The sequence below is a fragment of the Leptonychotes weddellii genome, chromosome 10, assembly GCF_054177405.1.
Source record: "Leptonychotes weddellii isolate Sample4059 chromosome 10, ASM5417740v2, whole genome shotgun sequence".
NCBI classification, from domain to species: Eukaryota; Metazoa; Chordata; class Mammalia; order Carnivora; family Phocidae; genus Leptonychotes; species Leptonychotes weddellii.
In genome coordinates this window covers 79,870,415-79,894,267 of record NC_138378.1, presented here as the reverse complement: position 1 = coordinate 79,894,267, position 23,853 = coordinate 79,870,415, and the positions used below count along the sequence as shown (strand labels likewise).

Below are 23,853 nucleotides of genomic sequence, written 5' to 3'. Positions count from 1 at the left end.
GGAAACCATCCTCTACTTGACTGAGCTTCTTACTGTTTTGTACATTTCTCATCTGTTAGGACCTAGATTTTGTCTCCGCATTTCCTACAGAAGTGGTTCTTAAAACTGACTGCATATTTTAATTACCTGTAGAAGTTAAAAAGAAAAAAAAAAAAAAGTCCCACCTCTAGAGATTCTGATTCAATTGGTCTGGTCTGAAGCTCAGCCTGTTATTTTAAAATGCTCCCCGAGTGAGGACTGAGTGTCAAGTGTAGGTTGTCTACAGTGTTTGGACAATTTCCTGTGAAGGGCAGGTGGTCTCCAGGAAATGACAGTTAACTGAACTGCATTGATAGATAAATGGGTCACACGGGGACACACGGGTTTGGGGTGAGGACATATCTAGACATACCTCATTGCAGCTTATTTTCGGGTGGAACCATAGGGGCATGAAGGTCTCACCTTAGGTCAGCTGGTAGCTTGGCTTTTTTTTGGTGTCTGCCTTTGGGTGTTGGGCCTTAATTTCCTTAACAATAAAATGGGGATAATCAAAGTCTGAGGTCATATTTTTGTTTGAGGCAACAGCAGTAGTAAAAATGAACTTTGGGTAAAATGGTCATATTGCTGTCATAGCAACACGGATGGGAGTTTGGGAACTGGCACCAGCAGGAACGCGTCTGGGGGCCTGGGCAAACAGAAGCAAATCCATGGGCTCAGCGAGGCATCACAGAGGGATCCTCCTACGCAATCCTGGCATCAGGATGTTGCCAAAGGAATGCCACGGCACCCCCGCCCCCGCCCCGCCACACTGATGGTTAAAGTGACCACATGTCCTCTGGGCTAACTGAAGGGACCTTGTCCTGAGTTGGCTGTGCTGTAGCCCACGACACCAGCGTGTGGGGTGGTGGAGCCCCGCTCTGAGCACCAGCGCCTTGAGGTTCCTGCATCCTCTACAGGGAGGATCAGGCCTGCTGGCGGCCACACCCGCGAGGCTGCTCACACCAGAGCCCAACTCACAGCCCCAGGCCTGGACCATGCCGTGGTCACTTCATGCCCCGGTTTCCTGGGATGAACCTTTTTCTAACTCCCCACCCCGGGCTGGAACTAGAGCTGCACGCCGTACCTGTGCAGACAGACTCCCTCCTGCCTCTGTCCCTGCCCAGCTGGTCCTCTGGATCTCAGCCCTGCCTTGTGTTCTCACCCACCTCCGCCCTTCAGGTCAGTGCAGCGGACCCTCCGGGACGCAGGGAGCCCGACGCGGGGCTCGATCCCGGGACCCTGGATCCTGACACGAGCTGAAGGCAGACGCTTAACTGGCTGAGCCGCCCATTACACCGCCCCGGTGTCACGCTATTCTTTCATTACGTCCTCCTAGAGATGGAAAGTAGATCTCATCTTGGGATAAATAGCCCCACTTACTTTCAATTTCTCTCAGCCTGCAGGTTACATCCCCTTACTTCCTCTCAGGCTATGGGGTGTCCAGCCACACACACAGGACCTCAATAAAAAGGCAATCACGGACAACTATTTTTCAGGTGGGAAAACGAGGCATAGAGAGTTTTGATGATGTGTAACCATACAAATGAATGGGACTTGAAGGAAGGACTCTCTTTTCCCTGGAAGGGGCAGGGTCGGGGGGCAGGGGTGGCGGGGGACGGGGTACTAGAGGAGCCGCAGGGACAAAAAGAGCTTCCCTTCATGATGCCTCAGTAGTCTCGTTTATAAAATAAGAAAACAGGAGCGCTTCATCTGTCAAGACGCCGCGAGGATGGAAAGAAATACAGGTGACAAGGCCGGGCGCAGGGTCTGGCCACTGAAAGGCTAGTCCACGTAAAAGGCACGCACGTGCACGCGCGTGCGCGGCCACGAAGCCAGTAGCTTGCAGGAGTCTCAGCCGTAGCTGCCCATGGGCTGCCTGGGGTAGCTTCTGGACGCATCTGTTTCTGTAGGACCCTGGGGCAGTCACTCCAGAGCCACCCCTTCAAAGCTGGTCTCTACGCAAGGACGTATGTTCTGGAGAATGACCCACAGAAGACCCCCAAGAGGGCTCAGGAGTCTATGTTGAGCTGCACAACCAGAGGCAGGGGGTGCCTCTATCTCTGTGGTTCCTACAACCAGCTGGGGTGCAGGGGCCCCACAGTACCTTCTTCATTATAATGAAATGAGCTGATCCTAAGCAGGGTATTTAGCCCAAGGCCTGTGTGCACTAAGTATTCAACAAATGTTAGCAGTTCTTAACAGCAGTTGTTTTAAATCCAAAGCTAGGTTCATGGTCAGAGTATTTCCAGATGTCCTTCCTCCAGTTTAGGGGGACAAATGAAGAGGCCCCGGATTAGGGCCAGACTGTGGTAAGTCTATGCCATCTCTTGGCATCAGTGTATTTAATTATTTATTCGTACATTTGGCACACGTTTATTGAACACCAATTATGTGTGTGGCCCTGTGCTCAGCACACAATCCTTGGCTTCCTCCTGTTCATGCATGGCTGTGCATGGGGCCGGTGCACATAAGACTAAAACCAGGAAAACCCACTTGTCAACACCGCCTTCCATGCCTGCTGATAAAGCTGGAGAGTTAGAAGCTCTGATCGTGGCACGTTGCAAGTTAGTCAGGTGTGTATTTTACAGATAAGGAGCCTAAGGCCTGAGAGGGGAGTACGTGCCCAAGTCCGGAGAGTAATTTAGGGGCCATCTGAGGCTAGAATCTGCTTTCCTGATTAAGTTTAGGAAACAAGGGCCCTTTCCAGCAGACCGGTCGACTCTGTGTGAGAGCGAGATAACTAGTCTTTAAGTTTTCATTTACACATGGGTGTTCTTTCCCTTTCTGAAGAGGTACATTTCAAGGTTAAATGAAGTAGTTCTCGAACAAGTCTAGAACAGTGGTTCTCAACTCTGACTGTATTAGATCATCTGGAAAGCATTTCAAAGGAGATCATCCCAAACCAGTTAAATAAGTATTTGTGGGGGTGCGGCAGGGGCCTCATACTAGTTTTTAAAGCTCCCCAGGTGTGTCTAATATACAGGAGGGGCTTCACAGTCTAATATACAGTCATTCCAGTACACGGTCAGTGGTCTAGAGAGCAGTGCTCCCAAAATTCTAGTGCATATCTGAATCTCTGGAGATCTTGTGAAAATGTAGATTCTGATTCGGTAGGTCAAGTGGGACTGGCAAGTTCCGATTTCTAATAAGCTACCAGTTGATGTCAATACTGCCGATCTCAGGAACACCCACCCTTGGGTAGCAGAGCCAAAAGGCACGCTGGATTCTGTTCATCCACTGGTCACTGGTTACTCCAGCCTGAGGTATGGAAGTTACCTCTTCCCCTCATCCTCTCCTTATCTGCCCCCAGCAGCTCTTGTCACCAGGTCCTGTCAATTCCACCCCACTGCTCCCTGCGGCTCCTATCCTTTCTTGATGGACTGATTCGACATTCTCTTCCCTGTTTCCCCACCACCGGTCCCCGCTCTGGCCACGTTCTCTGCCAGACGGCCTCCTCATGGGGCTTTCTCATTCCTTCTTGCCTCTGCCCATGCTGTCTTTACTCCACAGAAGGCTCTTCCAGTCCCTGACCTCTCTCTTAAGAGACCACGGCATCCCTGGACCTCCTCTGTGCTTGTACCTGTCGCCGACGACGACGACTGTCAAGGAACAACATGCCCTTCTGGTTCATCTCTGCGTTTCCAGCGCCCAGCTCAACGCAGATCGGGCTCTCAATAAATAGTTGCTGAATTTAACAAACAAAACCTCAACTCTGAACGAGCAAGGCCAAACAAAGACCTCAGCTACTCTCCTTCTGATCAAAATGAACATTCCTTCGAGATTACGCATCAGGCTTTAAACACCCCACTGGAAAAAAAAAAAAAAAAGTTGATCAAATTTAACAAAGTAAGTACTAATATCCTGTCTGGGTTGGGTGGTTTAATCGGGGCTCAAAGCAGGCGACGGGACAGGAATGAGAGGATGGATGCTGGCAAGAGCTTGGAGATCTGCTTTCAGATCTGGACTCGTCCCAGCAGGGGGAAAAGGCTAGAGCTCCGGGACAGGGTGGAGACTGCCGATGGGGAACCTTGCGGGGCCCTGGAAAGGGTCGGAAGCGCGCGGAGGCAGGCAGGAGTTGGGGAGCGGGAACTAACTTGGCGTGGAAGGAGGCGCCGCACGCCGCAGCCGTTCAGGTTTCGCGTCTTTCCTTCGCCCACATGGGCCGCGGGCTTGGGGAAGGGGGCGGGGGAGAGGGAGGGCAGGTCCGGAGCCGAGGGGGTGGAGGAGGGGGGAGACCGAAGGAAATGAGACAACCTTTTCCTCCCACTGACTCGGGCTCCTCCAGCGTCTGCGGGGCTCGGTGCGACAGCCCGTGAGCGCCGAGGCCAGGACCCCGCGCCCCGCGCCGGCCCCGGCGGCTCCTCCACTGGGATTTCTCTCCAAGGCGTCAGCGCCCGCCCAAGTCCCGGGCGCCGCTGGGCCGCTTCCTCCCCGCGGCGATCGGCTCCGGGTCCCCCGGCTCGGCCCGGCGCGCCCCGAGCGCAGCCCCCGGAAGTGCGCGCCGGCGGCCCCGGCGAAGGTAAGCGGCGCCCGAGAGCGCGCCCAGGGCGCAGGGGCGCCAGGCATCCCCAGCCAGCCTGGGCCTCCCCGGAGCGCCTCTCTTCGGAAACACCCAGAGCACTTCTGACCTGAAGCCGCTGCTTTGTTCCTGACCCCCAGCCCAGGTGTTGCAGGCTGGGTCCCCCAGAGAACTCGGCTTCCCAGCCCTTTCTTTTTTTGCCTCCTCTTCCTCTTCTTCTCCCTTTGCTTCCCCCGCCCCCAGCTTCTTTTTCTCGATCCGCAAACTCTGCTCTCTGCCTCTGCAGCCTGGCTTCGGAGAGCGGGTCCTGCCCAAATCTCGGCGCTTCGCTCCTCCTCCGCCTCGGGAGCCTGGGCTGAGCGGGCCGGCCCGCGGCAGTGACTGCCTTTGACCCCGGGCCTGCCGGGTGCGAACCTGCCCGAAATTTCTGGGGCGCGCGTTGAAACCCACGGATCTCGCTCCCTTTGGAGGCACCCAGCTCGCCGTGCGCTTTTGGCGACCCCCCAGGACCCTGAAATCAGAGCGCACTGGGGAGTCGAAAGACTGTTGGCGCCCCCTAAAGCCTCAGTGGGACGCTCTGCTGGTGGAGAGGGGCACAGTCCGCTCCTTGCCGCTCTGGCCCGGTTCCCCAGGATTGGAAGGAGTGGGGGGAGCACTGAATCCCGGGCGCGAGGGAGGCGGGGAGGTAATGAGGATGGCTCTCTGAGGGAGAGGAGGGCCAACGGCATCGTGCCAGCTTGCCGTTTTGCTCTTATTAACTGCCTGAATTCTCACATCATCAAGCCTCTGAGTAGGGACTCCTCCCCCTGTTTTACAGACGGGCAAAATGAGACGCAGAGAGGTTAAGTAATGTGTCCCAGGGCCACACAGCTGGGAAGGGGCCCAGCTAGGATCTGGGTACCAGCTGATTTATACCACACATCCCATGTCCAGCCCTACAGAGAGTTTCCTCTATCCAGAGTGAGCAGGAACCTGTCATCTACCGCTGGCTCATACCATGGAGAATCAGGCTTTTTCTTTTTTGAGCAAATGCATCTTGATTCTAGTCAAATCCAAACGATTTATTTAGTACCTACTGTCTTCACAGTTCAGTGGCAAGCACTGACGTTTCACCTGTGAACCTAACTCTTTCATCCTCTTCTCATCATCCAGTCTCTCAAGAAATACATAATTGTGCCCCAGAAGGCTGGCCTGAATCTCTTTCTGGACAGGCAGTTCAGCTCAGTGGCTAAGAGCCCAGGCCCTGGAGACGGACTACCAGCGTGTGAGTCTGGCTGAGGCCCTCCTGTACCTTTCTTTCTGCAGCTGGACTTCCTCATCTGTAAAGTAGGGATGGGAGGATTTAAAGCAGTTGTTCTCAACCGGGGTTTCCATTTTAGCCTCCCAAGTGACATCTGGCAATGTCTGGAAACATTTTTGGCTGTCAACATGTAAGTGGGGGAGGATGCTGTTCGTCTGGTGGGCAGGGGCCAGGGATGCTGCTGAGTAGCCTATAATGTTCAGGACAGCCCCCCCACAGCAAAGAATTAGCCAGCCCCAAATGTCAGTGGTGCTGAGTGGAGAAACCCTGGTGTAATGTATCAGTCCATGAAGGGTGCTATTATTCCCAGCTCTCATCTTCTTATCTGCTCCAGTTTGGCCGATTATACCAGCTTCTGTCCCCAGATCTCCTCTCAGTCCAGCACCAGAATTCTGTTGTTCAAACCACAGCAGACCATGCGACTGCATTGTCTTAATGCGGTCTTTGGCTCCCCAGGGCTAACAGAAGGGATGGGAAGCTGTGGGTGGTTTACAAGCAACCAAGCTAGATCCCGTACAGACTCAAGTTTGCGAATCGCTGTCTTGCAGGGTCCCATCTTATCTCCGACGTTGGCTCACATGGCTGTTCATGGTAAGGCCTCACCTTACCTTCCCAGCCTCGCCTTAGTTCCCATCTTGAGGTGCCTGCCCTACCACCACCCAACTTACTGTTTTGGTATTCTAGGTGCCGACTTGTTGGAATGCCCTTCCTCCTCCTTGGCAAATTCCTCATCATTCTCTGAGACTTGAGCTCCAGTCCACTGCCAGCGTAGGAGCCCTCACTTCCCGAAGCAACCCGGTCACTCCCTGCTGCCCCAGCTCGGGCCCTCCACTGCCTTTTTCTTTCAGTGTCCCTTCCCCATAGGGATCCCTCGCTCATGCCCACACTGGTCTCTGGGTACCTCGTAGCTAACACAGTGCTGGACTCATGGTGGTGGTTAAGCTTGCGGGCTTTGGAGTCAGGCTGCGTGCGTTCAAATGCCAGCTTTGCCACTTACCCACTCTGTGACCTTGGGCAAGCTGACTCAGTCTCTCAAAGCCTTATTGGTCAAATGGGAAGAAATGATCTGTCTTCGCTGCAGCCCGGCATAACGAACGGATGGGATAATACTGACTGCCACTCCATGCCAGGACAGGGTTCAAGTTTAGCATTTTATGTTTTTACTCATTTAATCCTCACAACGAACCTTTAAAGTTCGAGCCGGTGTTGCCCTGTTTTCCCGACAAAGAAACGGAGGCAGAGAGAGGCTAAGCAGTTTGCACCAAGTCGCACAGCGGAGGAGCGGTAGGGCCAGGATTCACACGGACGTCTGGCCTGGGGCTCACGCGCTTCACGCTCTGCAGGTGGAGGGTTTAGCTCGGTCCTCCCCACAGAGTAAGCGCTCAGTAAACACGAGCTGCGGTTTGTGGTGTGCGTCGATAAGAGCCGAAGTCCACCGGATTTCCCACCCCTACCACACCTGTGATCCACGACTGGGCCATGATTTTCACGGCTCCTGTTCTTTTCCTCTCCTCCTTGCTGGGAGCCTAGCCTCAGAGAGACAGCACATTGGGGTCAGTCCTCTGTCGCAGTGCCGGGTCAGCACCAGTGAACTTGATGCTAAATGGAGCCTTAAGTGTGCCATGGGTTAGGGTCAGAACAGCACCAAGTCTTTGGGGAGGAGGGCGTGGGGTCAGCACACCTGCCCGGGGGAGAGAGGCGCAGACGGGGTGAGGAGCTGTCTGACTCCAGCTTGTCCTTTCCAAGCCCGTGCCCCTTGCAGTGCGCGGCCAGCACGTAAGTGTTGGTGAAATCCGGCAACGAACGTGTGATGGGTGGGTCTCCCACCTTACCTTGATCAGATTCAGAATACATTTACTCTCCGAGTGTTAAACGGACCATTTATATAGTCAAGGGAAAACCTGCTAAGAGAATTTAATGACCCACAGGGGGTTTTGGAGAACCAGGTCTGGAACTGGTCACTGACCTCCCATTTGAGTTGTGTGTGATACTGGATACCAGGTTTACAGGTGATCGCTTCACCAACTTGGAATCTTTGATTTCCCTGAATCCAGCACTGCCTTTGAAAGCTGAGCCCCTTCCTCGCTGTTCCCTTGGACACTTGCTCTGTAGGCCAGATGGCCTTGCACAAATACCTGCACGTTGGTGTATTCTGGCTTCTTCCACAGCTGACCCACACAGCTATGGTCCCCCTGAGTTTGCCTCGTTTTGGCAGGTTGTCCCCCAAACTTCAGTGGGATGAGGTTACCCGGTATGTGCAAGGCCTTGCGTTTTGTTAGGGGTCACAGAAATACTCTAATAAGTTGCCTTTGAGGATGGAGCAAGGTGAGAAGCTCCCTGTCCATCAACACGTTAGAGACCCCCTCAGGTCCCCTGTAGCACTGCCTTCTCCCTTCCAGACACCACACTCTTACTGCTTCCTGGCATCAGCCCCTCTCTTGGGTCACCAGCTGGCTGATCTGAGAAACAGATTCCCCTGGGTGCTAATGACTGCAGTAAGGTCAGACCCAAGATCTTTGGGACATCACCTGCATTTTCACTGAGGCCCAGAACATTACACCTTGGCTGCCATCTTGAGTAGCACCTCTTCACCTACCAGCAGGCAGATTCTTCATGACGCTTGGGTGTCTGGTTCTAGGGAAAGCTACCTTCTGCTGTTCAGGTCTTAGGCTGTGTTCCCTGTGAAATCTACCTCCACTGTTTGCCTCTAGGTGAAAATCTTTTTGGTGCTGTAAGGAGCATTTGGTTTAGACTACATGATCTTAAGTGTCGGGGTGGGTTTGGACTATGCATGGGGTGAGTGGCTGGTGTTGGGTGCCAGAGACACAAACATGAAGAGGACATGGTCCTTATCATCATGGTCATAGTCCGTGATGTGTGAGGGACACATGAACAGGTCATCAGACTGTCAAGTGGAGAAGAGATAAGAGCAGAGAATTGGGGGCCAAAAGGCACCAGCCACGAGGGAGTCAGGAGAGGTTTCAGAGAGAAGAGGATATTGGAGTTGGGTCTTAATGGAGAAGTAGGAGCTTGCTGGGTTTGGGTGGGGGACTAGTGAGCATAGGTGTGACAGACAGGAAACTGCATGTATGTGGTACAAATCCTAGGAAGGGCCTGACAGAGGCCAAGGTGTGTGAAGATGGGGGCTGGTGATGGGGCCTTGGGCGGGGGTGTGACTAAATTTTCAGCCATAGGGAGTCCGTTCCTGTTTGTTGGGAGACAATGGAGGGGGCATTTTAAGCTTAGGTGTACTGAGCTCTTTGCATGATGGCTCTCCTGTCTCTACTGGCCTGTTTCCTCCAGGGCAATGGGACCAGAGCCCAGGGGCTGTGGGAGGGACATCCAGTAAGCAAAGAAACCCGTCTCACAAACAAAGCTGCAATGGTGGTTGTGGGTTGTTTTGTTCTTTTCAAGCCCTGGCTGATGAACTATGTGGATGGCCCCTCCTGAGTCTAGGCTTTTGAACGTTACCTTTAGAGCATCCAAAAGTCTGAAACAATTGCTAGGTTTCTCTGGACTTAGAGAGGGAGGGAGGAGGAAAGGAGAGAGAGGGGTGGGGTGGGGTTGTTGATCAGCTCTGCTTTACAGGAAATCCAGCACGTGGCCTCGTAGATCAACTGCCAGGGCTGCCACGTTCCCTGAGTGCGAGCTGTCTTCCCCTTTGCAGTGCTCTTTGACCCCAAAGCGGTTTGCAAAGGGCTCACCACGGGTGATGGGTACATATGCTTGCTGATTGGACCATGGATATAGATGTTTCTGTAGGTCATCCCAAGACTTGCCTCATTTACTCACCACTCAGTGACCCCTGGCACGTGGGAGGCACTCAGTAAGTGAGAAATGAGTGGATGAATGTCCCAGCATGTAAGTCCCATCCTGACCGCCAAGATGCTCATGCCTGAATGGAGAGATGGACAAGAAACCCGACCAACACGGCACAGTGTGCTAGTGCCGCGACAGAGATGACGTGGGGGCAGAGGCAGGCTCCCTCATGGGGTCGGGGAACAGAGCCTGAGGGAGGGGTGGTCCCTTCTGAGGGCAACATCCCTCCGGGGCAAGTGGCTAGTAGGCGATAATTAATAGTAGCCCCCGGGGTGGGTGCCAGCACCGTGTTAAGGACTTGACTTGCTTTCATGGCATTGCTCCTCACAACCACCTTTTTTTTTTTTTTAAGATTTTATTTATTTATTTGACAGAGAGAGACACAGCGAGAGAGGGAACACAAGCAGGGGGAGTGGGAGGGGGAGAAGCAGGCTTCCCGCGGAGCAGGGAGCTCGATGCGGGGCTCGATCCCAGGACCCTGGGATCATGACCTGAGCCGAAAGCAGATGCTTAACGACTGAGCTGCCCAGGCGCCCCTCACAACCACCTTCTGAGGTGGGTGTTGGAGGAGGAATCAGGATCCCACCCACAGCTGACAGGCAGACCTGGGATCCGATCAGGCCCCTGGACTCCAAGCCCTTCACCACTGCTGCAGTCAGTTTCGGGATGGTCATGTGATCATCGAAGATGCTTTTAGGAAATCTGGTTTGCAAGAAGGCAAGTCCAGGTGTGTGGGTTGTGGGGGTGAGTTGGGAGTGGGAATGACCACGTCCTCCTCCTTTTTCCCCCTTTCCTCTCCCCTGCCTGGTGTCTGCAGCCTTGCCTTGCTGGGAGTTTGAAGCAGTTGTAAGCTCTCTGCTCTGGGGATCAGCACCTCTGTCCCCCTCTCACCTCGTCTTTGATCATCCGGGCAGCTTGCACTTTGTCCTCTAAGGTGAGAGGAGGCGGAAATGCTGCTCAGCGGAGAAGTAACTGTAAACTTGTGTGGGGAAGGAAGGCTTTTTACAAAACACCTGCTGTAACGTAAGCCTCTCCCCTTTGCCCTGTGCCCTCCTGCCGTGTCATTCCTACGCTCAGTAGCCACCGGGAACAGATGTCAGGGGATCTTGTTTCTGCACAGAGACCCCGATCAAAAGGGCTGCCTAAGCTGTCTTCCTCCACAAACACAGCTGACGCGTCCTTTTACTCGCTCACCTTGTCGGGACAAGACAGGCCACGGCAGCCCATGGGAAGGGGCAGGAAGGGTCTCTTACTGGAAGACACGTGCATTATTTTCCGGAAGCTCCTGTCCTTTGTGCCACTTGGGTGAGCGCGCTCTGACAGCAGCTCCCTTCCGTGCTCCAGTGAGATGTGCCGGCGAGACTGTGGGTGGGCAGAATGAGCACTGGAAGGGGAGTCGGCACTGACACTTTTCTGCTGTGTGGACCTGGTCCCTTTGGGTCAACTACGTGGGGCAGGGATGGTCGGCCTGGAGATTCTCCAGCAGTAGACCCTGCCGCGTGTCAAAGCAGGGTGCACTGTGAGGATGTTGCAGAAATATGGAAAACACTGACCTGGACAGTTAGACACCCGTGACAGTGGAGGGCGTCCCTGGGGATGTAGGCTTGCGCTCGCAGAGACAGCTTTGTGGCTTTGCTGTGTCTGCTCAGCTGAAGCTGTCAGTGTTTGCTGCACCCTGTGTGCCAGGCACAGTTCTAGGCCCTGGGGACACGGGGAAGAACAAGATACTCTTTTTGCTCAAGAACCTCAGCAGTCCAGCGTGGACATGGGACACTCAGAGATAGGAATTCAGCATTTTGCTATCCAATCTCTCTCATTAAAGTAGGTTGTCTGAATGCAAGACATATGTATGTCTTGATTTCCGAATCCCTGGAGGCTACCATGAGCTCTGGCATAGAGTAGGTGCTCGATCAATGACTGTTGTGCCACTGTAAAATTCTGTGCTAGACACACTCACTGAGTGTGGTAGGCATCCAGAGGAGGGGCACCGACACTCAGCTTGGATAGCAGGTGAGTCCAAGAGGACACGCGTCCAGGAGGCTGAGATGGAGGGATCCAGGCTGAGGAGAAGGACATCATAGGCAGAGAGACCAGGAAGAGGTACTGCCCGGCCAGATGAGCAGGCCGGCTGTGCTCCAAGAAAGCAAGGGAGTGAGTGTGGACGGAGAGAAGGGAGGCAGATCTGTAAACGAGCAAAGGGGCCACTTCAGGAAGAGTCTTGCTGAAGAATTTGGATTTTATTCTGTATGCGCTGGGGAGGTACTACAGGATTTCACACAGAGGAGAGACTGGGTCAGAGTTTCATTGTAAAAATAGACCCCTCTGGCGATAGAGCCGATATTGGAGAGGAATGAGATAGGGGCAGGAAGATGGGTTAGGACGCCATTGTAGTTTCAAGAGTGGGAAAAGCCTGGGGTTTGGAGTCAGACAGACCTCTGTCTATGTCCCCGCCCCACAATGTCTTCGCGTCTTTGTGTAACAGGCTATTTATTAAACCTCTCTGAGCTTCCGTCTTCTCATCTGAAGACAGGGACTCCCAATTTCTCTGTCATGGATGGGTGGTGTTCAGAATTATGTAGATGAAGTATGTGAGGTGTCTGCTACCATGACCGATCCATAATCAGTATGTGATAATAGTGGTGAGAATTATTTTTAGTAGTATGGTTATTTATTGTTATCCAGTGAGAAATAATGAGGCTCTAGAGACATTGGCCATAAGGGTGGGGATTTGGGCACAGGCTCAAGAAATACTTTGGCAATAAAGTTGACGGAGTTTGGTGACTGATTGCGCGGGGGAGTAAGGGAAGGGCAGGAGTCTAGGATGGCTCTGGGATTTTGGCCTGGACAACCAAGAGGAAAGATAGTGGGGCTATGCATTAGGAGACTTGATGGTGAGGAGGAGGAGGGAAGAGGAGGAGGGAGGTGGGCGGTGGACGGAGGGAGCAGCATTTGCAGGAAAAGATGATGAGCTCAGTTTCAGACAAACTGAACTTGAAGCATCGTAGGGATGGCCAGGGAGACAAGTCTAGTGGGCACATGGTTTGTAGGTTTGACATTCAGGAGAGAAGTCTTAAAGAAGGTTCAAGGGCAAACTTTTAACAAGAGGTAATGAAATCATGGTATGGCTCAGCTGCCCAAGGAGAGAGAGAGCATGGGAAGAGAATTAGGATGGCTAATGCTTTTTGAGTCTATACTGTGTGTTCTAAGTACTTGATGTGCCTTAATCCTCTCAACAACCATTGTCAGGGAAGACGATTGTTGTACCTGCTTTATAAATGAATAAATGGAGGCATAGGGACAGTAGGTCACTTGCCCGAGGTTATACAGCAATAAGTAATAGACCTGGGATATTAGCCCAGGCAGTCAGATCCGGGCTTGTGCTCTCCGTTTGTAGGCAGCAGGGAGGGGCCAGGCAGAGAGGCAGGGAGGAGATGGGAGACTACTGTGTGGAAGAGGAGAGTGTCCAGGAGGGAGGAATCAATTACATCAAGTGATGTGGAAATCCACTAAGAAAAGAAGTGGAATATCCATGGATTTTCGAATAGGGGAGCTATTGGTGACTTGGTGAGGGGAGTTTGAAAGATGAAGTGGCTTAAGGAACAAATGTGAGGTAAGGAGGTGGTGATACCAAGTGTAGGCAATTCTTTCTAGAAGCTTGGCTTTGGAAGTAACAGGAAAGAGGTTTTGGGTAGAAGGAGTGTTTCAGAGATGGGAAGACCTGTTATTATATACAAGGGGAGGGACGGAGCCAGAGTGGGCCCCACAGAGTGGCCGTAAATGCAGTATACACACTGGGAGAATCTCTATGTTATTCTTTTTCACACAGATTTTTAATATTTCTCCCCATGTTCCAGACAGCTTCCATGTGGTTGTTTGGAGATCACTAAAGAAGCTCCTGATAGGTGTTTCTGATCTTTAGCTTTTGTTAGGGGGAGTAGAGAAAATGTTTTTCACAGTGCCCAGTGTGAGTCATCATGTGTGCTTAAATCCAGATCATATCAGATTCATGTATAATACATCATCTACTGAATTTGTCTTTGAAATATTCTCTGAGAGAGCACAGTGTGCTGGGGCTCCACATCACGTGTCTCTTGTCCATTTCAAAGCCGGTGCCCCTCCCCATCCCCACACTGCTGGGAAAGGAGATCAGGGTGAAGGTGAATCTGCAGGAGACAGAGTTGCTTGGATCTTATAGGAATTGGAAGACTATTATAAGGTGGTTTGCTGGGGTGACAACCCTACACTTAGAATGACCCTAGATGATTTGGCTACTGCCACTGAATTTCTTAATAATGGACAAGACGGACATTTTCTTATAAATGCTTTATTACTAGGCTTAAAGGACACAGGTCCAACAGGCCCTGAGAAGATATATTTATCTAGAGCCAAAGACAATCTCTGTGTTTTAATACATAGGATTCTTTTGTTGTTCAGACCAGAGGTAGATGCCACAGAGGGTTAAGAGCCTGACTTAAACAAGAAATTCAGATCTGCCTTAGTTCACAGTGCTGACATCCCAGAGGCTCAAGGGTAGAATGAGGGTTTGGCTGCCAACTTCATGAATGTGCCTTGGTTGAAATGGCATCTTTGCTCTTCCTGGATACATCTCAGAGAAATGCACCTACCTCCACAGAGGGCCTTTATGGATGGGGCTTTCAGAGAGACACTGTCCAGAATCAGAAAGGCCACACAGGAAATGGCCTTGGCATATTTTTTTCTCTACATGAAGCAGCAACTTAGCTGAATTATTTGCTTGATCTTGACCTCTGGATTTCAAGAAAAGTGAACAGTACGTCTTTCAAGAGTCACATTTCAACCTTGAAGGTTCCCTTAGTACTAGAGGACATGGTGTGAGTGATCCAGGGAAGGATCATTCCAGCCTAACCTCCTCCCCATCCTGTCCCACCCAGGTCTCTCACCCTTTGGCTGGGTATGGGTGTGATGGACAGACAGGACACTCTCCCTAGAGACAGAGAGGAAAAAGCTCCCGGGAGTCTTGCCCATCTTTCCTCAATAGACAAGGAGTAGAGGATGTCCTTCAGGAGGATATGGCCAGGAGAGCACATAGTTCAGTGCAAACGTGGACTCAATGATGTAATCCTACATATGGCTTTCTTCCAATTGCACATAATCCGAATTTACCGATATGGGAAGGGGCCATGTACATGTTGCACACTGATTCCAAGAATGAGGGTTTGTATTCATGCTCCAAATATCCACAGAGCTACCGGTGCTACTGTCTGGCCGTGGGAGTACCTGAAGGGTCTGAGAGGCAGGATCTGGCATGGTCAGAAAGTAACAGCTTTGATGCCTTCGGTTCTTTCATTTGTATTTGATTTATTAGCAAAATAATTTTTTTTTCATTCGTCCAATCATTTGCTCATTCAACAAACTGAACAACTACTATGTGGCTGGCTCCAGGCTACAGGACAGTAATGTGGTGAATCCAACAAGTCTTAGTGGCCGCCTTCTTAGAGCTCACAATTGTTAGGGGACAGACATTAAAGAGATAAAGACACAAAGAAATGTATGATTACAAACTTTGGTAAGTGCTGTGCTGGGAAAGAACAGGGTGCTCCAAGAGGGAGAGAGAGAGAAGACAGTTTAGCGTGGGGGTGTCTAGTGAGGAAGACAGATATGAAGACCCATAGTGTATACAACGTGCCATTTATTGGTGGGATATCATTTCCAAGGAAGGAGTGCCTTTGGATAGGGCTGAGGGGGCAGTGCTGGAAGGTTTCATAAAGGAAGGAATATCAAAGAATAGGTCGAAATCTTCTATATGGAAAGGGAATAGAGGTGTTCTGGGGGAAGGGAACCTGGTGTGTTTGGAGGATGCTCATTCAGCGAGGATGGAGATTAGGTTGCAGGGGGGAATAGGGGGAGGGGAGCGAGGAAAATAGGGAAGGGCCAACTCACACAACATAGATTTTCTCTTGGAGGCAATTCACTGGAGGGAGTGGTGAGTTACCGAGGAGTGTGTTCTAGAACAAGTTACCAAGGGTCCAGCAAAGTTTTTCTGTAAAAGACCAGAGAATAAATATTGTAAGCTTTGCAGGTCATACAGTCTGTGCTGCAACTACTCAGCTCTGCCGGTAGAGTGAGTGCAAAACAGCCATAGACAGGACATAAACAAGTGAACATGGCTCCGTTCCAATAAAACTTTATACACAAAAACAGGCAGTGGGCTGGATTTGCTGTGAGCTGTAGTTTACCAATCCCTGCTCTGGAATGATCATTCTGGTGGCTCCCTGGCGGTTGGACTGGAGGATGGGGAGAGAATGGAGGTAGGGAGACCAGTTAGGAACCATTGCTTTAATTTAACTAGATGAAAGATCCTGGGGAGAAATGGTTTGTGACATGCTTCCAGGTAAAAGTGACAGGACTACATGACCCATTTGATGGGAACATGTCTCGTTGTTTCTTTAATGTTCAGTGGACTAGTTCTTCTAGTGAAGGAAAAAAAAAAAATCTCAGACATTCTGTGTGTGTGACTCAGAACCATGCACATGTCCTGGGAGGTCACCCGCTGGTCACAAGACACCATGCTGGGTGCATTACATAGATGACCTCATTGTTAAGCATAATTCTTAAGAATACTAAGCTGTATTTCCTATTTTCCGAACCGAAGCTTAGAAATCCGAAGTCGTTTGCCCAGAGTCACAGAGCTGGTACATGGTGGAGCTGATATTGAGCCCAGATCTAGTGTGCCCTTCCTAAATGTAGTCTTCTCCCCTCCTTGCGGGGTGTGGCATGAAGCCCTACTCCCTAAGTCTCCCAGCCCCCTCCTCTCCCTTCTTTCTGTCCCTGTGAAGACCCATTCCGCCCTTTAAGGTTCTCAATTAGCCTCCGGCACAGCAAGGACTGGATGTGTGTTTTAGCTGCAGAAACTGTTAGCTTATTCTTCTGTGTTTGACAAAGGACGTGCAGCAAAACTCAAACCCAGACGTACGGTTCTAGCCTGATGATTTGTGCATGTTACTGTATGGAGGAGACGGTGTGGCATTAAGTTATGGATGAAGAAATTCCTGAGTTTAAGTGCCTAGATTAGAATATTGTCTGATTCACTGGCTGATATAGATACCCAGGAGACATTTGTCACATTGAGGTAATAGTATCAGATAAGGGAAAACTTGTAGGTTTAAACCCGAGAGGTCAGTGTTAGCCTCTGAAAGGACAGACCTGACAAGGTGTGGTCAAGGAAATCAATTCAGTTACCAGCTCCATCGGGTTGTCTAGAAACCCCACTGATCATTAATTTAGTGTCTGCCAGATTCAGCTAGAGACAGTCTCTGCCTTTCATTTTTTAAACAAGACTGTGGAGACAGAGAGGTAGCCAAGAACAATTGAATTATGCTGTGGATACAGCAGTCCTTTTAGTGAGACCTAGTGACCAGAATTGGGTCGCATGGTAAGTGGAATGGCAAGAGACCACCATGATTGACGTGGATCAATCGCATGACCCGGGCCTTGGGCCCCGGCGGATGGACACAAACAAAAGTGGGGCTCCTGCAGCAAGGAGGAGAGGCAGATGCCTTTTGGGGAGATAAACACAGGTGTCTGCCGCAAGTGTTGATCTGTTTTGACTACCAGCCTGTATTATTTTGCTAGGGCTGCCATAATCAAGTACCACAAACTGAATGGCTTACTTAGAACAACAGAAATGTATTGTCTCACAGTTCTGGAGACCAGAAAAGGTATCAGCAGGGACATGCTCCTTCTGAAACCACCAGAGAAGCATTTGTTCCAGGTTTCTCCCTGGTTTCCGGTAACCAGGTAACTTCCGGTAGCATTTTTGTCTTCTACCTGTGTCTTCACATTGTCTTCCCTCTGTGTGTGTCTGTGTCCAAATTTCCCCTTTTTATGAGGACACCAGTCATATCGGATGAGGGCCCACCCTAAGGGCTTCATCTTAACCTGGTTAACCTGCAAAGACCCTATTTCCAAGGTCAAATTCTGAGGTACTGAGGTTAAGACTTCACCATATCTTTTTTTTTTTTTTTTTTGATGGACACAATTCAACCCATAACACAGCCCAGGAGTTCAGGACTGCTTCCCGAGGCCAAGGTGACCGATCCCACTCCAAGGTATCTTCACCTGTGGTCATCTTTCTGTCTACTTCCTCTACATGCTACTGGGAACATATGGATTCTGTCTCTACTCCACATTTATCACATTTCAGATGGTTTCCCATCCTGACTTCTCAGCCTCTGCACTTGGCAGTGTTCTCTAGGCCATACTCAACTGCATTTGTCCTCGTAGGCTCTGCTTTCCCTACATTGCCCTTTGCTCATTCGTTTACTAGTTCATATGACGTACATGTTGAGCTCCTGTTGCATTCCAGGCATGACACTAGGCTCCAAGGATGTAAAGATGAAAAAGGTGACAAAGACAGTTTCTTTCTCAGGGAGTTCTCGTGGGAGGTCACACAAGCAAATGGAGTAAAACAATTGCAAAGGGAAGTGTGCATGCAGATTCTGAATACTGTGCTGTCCCCAGCATAACATCTTCTTTGGCTCCCTAGTGCTGACAGGAAAGAGTTCAAGCTCCCTAACAGAGAACACCAGGCCCCTTCAATAGCATCATCTCCTGCTGTTCCTTTCCTTTCACTTTGTGCTTCATTCCTTTTGCTCCTCCTGCTGTTTGCCAACTGTATAGATTTCCATCTCAAATCTCATCTTTCTACGTGAATGCTGTCTCTGTTGGAATGTGCTCCCCCTTCCCCATCCTCAGCTATTATTCCTCAGAGCCCCAGGTACAAACTTGGGGCTCAAGAAGATGATTTGAATTAATCAATGTAGCAGAAATGGCATGTCCCTCACAGCTATTATCCATTTGATTAACTCCTGTTTCTTCTTTGAGACTCACGTCTGGGGCTGCCTCTTCTTCGTGCCCCCCATCCTTTCTTTGCTCCCTGTGCTCCCCTTTGGGAACAATATTCCTCTCTACCAGAGAGACACTGATTGAGGCTTGTTTATCTCTATAACCCCAGCCTCTAGTAGTATGCTTGTGTTTACTAGGTGCTTAATCAATGAATGAGTGAGTGAATGAATCAATGAATGATTCCTAGTCTGTGCTTTGCTTCTGCTCACTTCCAGCTGCACTTTTCCTTTGGACTCCTCCCCCACCGCCCCCCCGCCAAGTCATATGTCTGACCACCTCTTACCACAAGTCCAGAGACCTCACTGCTCCTGACGTTCATTCCGTTATGCCGACACCTCAGCTCTGCTGGCCCTGATGGTCATTGGCCACAGGTGGGCTACCCATTCACTGTCATCTCTCTGGTCTGCCCTGCTTCCCACAAAAAAAAGGTCTGTTTCCTTGCCCGTGGGAAGATTGTTCTTCTAGGACAAGCAAAACTGCCTCCATGGCCTTTTCTGTGTCTCCATTTCCAAAACGTCTCCCTCTCCCAATATTAGGAGTGAGGGACATGCCATTTCTGCTACACTGATTAATTCAACAATCATCTTCTTGAGCCCCAAGTTTGTACCTGGGGCTCTGAGGAAGCACACCAACTCTTATCTAGTTTCTGCCCTTCTAATGACGAAGATCTATTTCTTTAACCCCTTCCCACTGAATATATTGGGTTTCTCCTATGTATGGACTGACATAGTGATTTAAAAAGTTTTTTTAGCATTAAAACTCTTTAAATGAAATCTTACATGGCATATCAATGAGTGAAACAGAAAAAACCCAATATTTTGTTGTATATGTTATTTTATGTGATAATTCTAGCTTATAATGTACAGTTAATTAATGAAAACAGTGAGACTGTTATGATAAATGAACATGAAAATTTGAAATGGAAGGTTTGGAATGACAGTTGAAGCCTCAAAGCATCCTCACTATTAATGCATCCCTGTATTTTGTATTAACTGTACGGCCTTGAGAAAATTGTGACTGCCAGCCGTTGGAAGTAATAACACTTTTAAACAGGATACCTTGCAGATTCAGGTTATTCTGATTCAGATGACCCAGAACCTTGAAAGAGGAATGTAGGAAAAACTGGTTTTAATGTTGACATAGTGACAAACACTATGTGACAACTGTTTGCATTCCTTAATAATAAAGGATCTAATTGAAAGGAATAGATAAACAGGTTCTTCAACCAATTTATATCTTTGTTTGACAGAAAATACTTCCCCAAAACATATTGTATCATTATGAAATATTATGTTATTAAAATTTTTTTCAGAAGCTTCAGTGCCTGTTTCTCTCTACTATCACTTAAAGCCTTTAACACAGCAAAAAAAAAAAAGAAAGAAAGAAAGAAAAAGAAAAAAGAAAGGAAGAAGAAAAAGCGAAAGATTAATTTGCCATTAATTTGCCAGTTATCACTTTCACTTTGTCAGCTATAGGAGGAATGGTAACAGCGTGGCCCTGCATTGCTGAGTTGGAATTTTATTTTCTTTTTATTTTTAAGATTTTATTTATTTATTTGAGATAGAGCAAGAGAGAGAGAGCATGAGCAGGCAGGGTGGAGGGGCAGAGGGAGAGGGAGAAGCAGACACCCCGCTGAGCAGGGAGCCCGATGCGGGGCTCGATCCCAGGACCCTGGGATCATGACCTGAACTGAGGGCAGACACTTCACCGACTGAGCCATCCAGGCGCCCCTGAGTTGGAATTTTAAAAGCCTGCCAAACACTCTAAGAATAAAACAAGCACTAAAGCTACCAACGACACCCGGTGCAGCATGTTGTGTGATCACTCATTACTGCACGGTGTACAATTATATCTTGATAGGAGCATGCACTCAATGGGTATCCCTGAGGCTTGCCTGGCGTTTAATTGAGTACGGCCCACGTGAGCCAGGGGGGTGGTAGAGCCCTTGCACGCATGATTTTACAGCATGAGAAGACTTGCTTGGGTCTGAATTGTTAAAAGATATTTTTGGAACTGTGGCTTTCCTAATTAATTACATGTGTTCAAACGTATGCACTGTTTTGGCAGGAGAACCTTTATTCTGAAGTGGGCATATTAACCTGCAGCTCATGGGGTCTGTGATTGTTCACATTTGACATATCACACATTTGACTATATCTGCTTATATCTCCATTTGGTCCTGGGATCAAGCCCCGCATTGGGCTCCCTGCTCTGCGGGAAGCCTGCTTCTCCCTCTCCCACTCCCCCTGCTTGTGTTCCCTCTCTCGATGTGTCTCTCTATGTCAAATAAATAAATAAAATCTTTAAAAAAAATAAAAAAACATTTAAAAAAATGTAATTGGACTCAAACATTTGTGGACCCTTTGAAACACATCGGTTGAGCTCTAGTGTATTGGAGTGAGGCGGGAGACCGTTGGGGTTTCAGGGAGGCTGCGGAGCTGGCTGGGGCAGGCCTCCTTGTTGCAGTCAGAGAGATGTCTGCCCAGCTCAGGAATTTTCACCTTCCAGATGCTCAGCATATTTCTGCATGGATTGAATTGGCACACAGCAGGTCACGTGTGGCTGTGGGACTAGCTCCCCCTGGCGAAGAGCCATCAGGAAGGTCTTGGGTGGAAGCTGCCGGTGTCCCCAGGGATCGACACAGTTCCTGCCAAGGAAGGCTGGCATTCCTCCTGCCTCGAATTTCTCTTTCCCACAGCTCCCTGAGGGACTACACTGGACTTCCAGACTCCCTGCCGTCAGGGTGTTGGCTCCACCCTTCTGACTTATGCTCTGGTTTTAATAATTGCAGTGGACCGAGAAGTCAGCTTGGGGCCAGGAGGCCCACACAGACCAGAGTCAGATGACTAGCAATGCTTCTTGTGCCCATCTGAGTGCTTCTCGGTGGGGCATTATTTCTGTGAGTCCCCACATTTGCAGATGCCTCAGAGAGACCAGACTTGGGGGACCCACCGGTGGTGGACTGAAGTCTCTGCTTGAGGAATACTGGTTAGGAATACAATGGCAAGTGGATCGCCTTTCTTAATGGCCTTCATTAAGGAGCCACAATCTGCCAGCCTGTCTGGCCCCACTTGCCATTCTGAAGAGAAAGCCACACAGGATTTGGTCAGAATTACTCAAGCACATGCTTGTGTGGCTGACCCACAGGGCTGGAATTCTTTTCATGCCCAGTGTGGTACGCATGTTGTGATTCTGACCACTTCCTTCCAGTCCCCATGACCGTTTCTTCTTTCTCCAGCGGACACTGGCAGGCTGGTTTCCTCCAGGGTTCAGTCATGGGCCTTCTCCTCTCCATTTGGTAAGCTCAGTCAGGGCACACATCAGCTGAGGACTCCCACACACCTGCAGTTAGCGTTCCAGGGCCACAGTGAGCCTCCAGCCTTCCTTTCCAATGGGATTCCCCCAGACTTCTTTGCATTTCCTACATTTCGGCCAAACTCAGTGTTCCTGGATCTTCCTCGGCCTCCTCCATGAAGGAGAATATGATGTAAGGCCCCTCTTTTCAAAGAGCTTATAGCTTAGTGCAAAATATAAAAAGCAAACACTTTTGCTATATGCTAAAGATTGGCACACAGGTTTACAGGAGTCCAAAAGAGGGAGCAATTGTATATGCCGGGGCGGATCAAAGAATGTTCTCGCAGGAGGTGATGTGACGTTGATCTGCAAGGATGGGTAGGACTCAGAAATACAATAAGTGGAGAAGTACATTCAGCAGAGTGAAACCCAGAGGTAGAACTGGTTGGGAAGTACACGAGGTAGGGAGTGATTCCATTTGCTTGGATGTTGGGCTGTGTTGGAAAGAATGTGACTCTGTAGGTGGTGATTTTAGGACAGAGGAGTGGCATTATTAGAACATTGTTTCCGAGTGCTCAGCCTGGCACCAATATATGATGTTGGGGTGGGGGGGGTGGAGAAAAGGGAGGCTTTTCTGAGTCAGGCAAGTGGCAGAGGGCATGGAGAGTCAGAAGGGATAGGGGGTAGAATTTTCAGGGCAAGGGAGAGGAAGGGCCCATGATAACCCCCAAGTCTGACCCTGAGTGATTGGGAGGCTCAGGGGATTATGCACATTGTAGAGAAAGAGGAAACAGGTGGGCGGGGGAATGGATTTAGGACATGCTGGGCTGGAGAGATCTCTGGCAAATCCAAGTGGAGACTCCCATTTCCCCTCCTCCAACCTCAGCGTTCTGGACTCTCCCTTTGAGGTCAGGCTCCCGGCCCCACTCCTCCTGGCGTGGACCAGCCCCGCTTTGGCACCCAGGCTTATCTGACCTGAGGCACTAAATACTGACCCCCTCATGGGCTGACCTAGGGCTAATGATGAGAACCTTGGTGTCCATCTCTAGCCCCTCACAGGACCAGCCTTTGCTTGTCTTCTCAAATGCCTGTCCTCTTTCTTATGTTCTTATCCACATCGGCCCTCCTGGGACAGAAACCCCTGCCCCCAGGCTGGTGCCAGGGCCCTAGAATCCATGGTCAGAACCCAGAGGCAGAAAGCCAGTCTCCAAAGATAATTTCTGGGTTTCCTTTGTCCCACCAGCCTACGGGACACCTTGCAGCTTCCGGTCGGTGACCATTTTTAAGGCCCATAGGACTGGCTCCACTCTGCTGTCTGGAAGGCCCAGTCCTCAGGGCGTGTACTGTCCTTAGGGCTGGATCCCGGCCTTCTCTCCACTCCTAGGTGCTACTTCAAGTCCAACACCACACCTCACCAAGTGACTTCCAGGAAATGGGAGGTGTCCAGCAGGTGCATAGCACACTCTGTACCTTGTATCCACCTGGGACCTTTGATGAAAGCATCTTGCACACTGCCTCCCAGGGTTTGAAAATTCCTTCTGGATTCTCACCCCTCCCTGTGTTCTACCCTGGTTATCCTCCCACAACCAGACACCTGGCTTTCGTGCTACAGGGAGGTCTCCGCGCTACAGGTGCTGATGCTTCCTGTCTTGGTGGTTTTCGCCGCTGGTTGCATCCGGGTTCTGGCAGTGCTATCATCCAGGTTCATGGGAGCTTCCTCTGTGTGTATGGTTTGGGGCCTGCAGAAATAAACTGAGACTGGGGAGGGAGCTGGGAGCCTCCAGAGCCTCTGTGACTGATTTAGTCAAACATCTTCAGTCACTTTCTTCTCATTCTGAAGACCTCACATAATTAAAACCATTCCTGGCCAACACTAAATAAATTTTGCACATGCTGCTTGAATTACTGTGCAGTCTTACCCCAGTGTGGCTTTCTTAGAGATTAATATTTCACTGAAACTATTCCTCTGGGTAGGCTGAGGCCAACAGCTGTGGAAATTCAACATTTGCTTTATACGATG

The 23,853-nt window shown here is 50.1% G+C and overlaps 1 protein-coding gene across 1 annotated transcript in view; it reads left to right on the top strand.

Annotated features, from left to right (window-relative positions):
• Positions 1 to 4,403: 4,403 nt before the first annotated feature.
• The window catches only part of EVA1A (eva-1 homolog A, regulator of programmed cell death), a 47,657-nt gene continuing 28,207 nt past the window's right edge, over positions 4,404 to 23,853 (top strand). The window contains exon 1 of the mRNA XM_081796647.1: positions 4,404 to 4,537. The gene's annotated coding sequence lies outside the window, so the exon portion shown is untranslated. The remainder of the gene's footprint in view (positions 4,538 to 23,853) is intronic.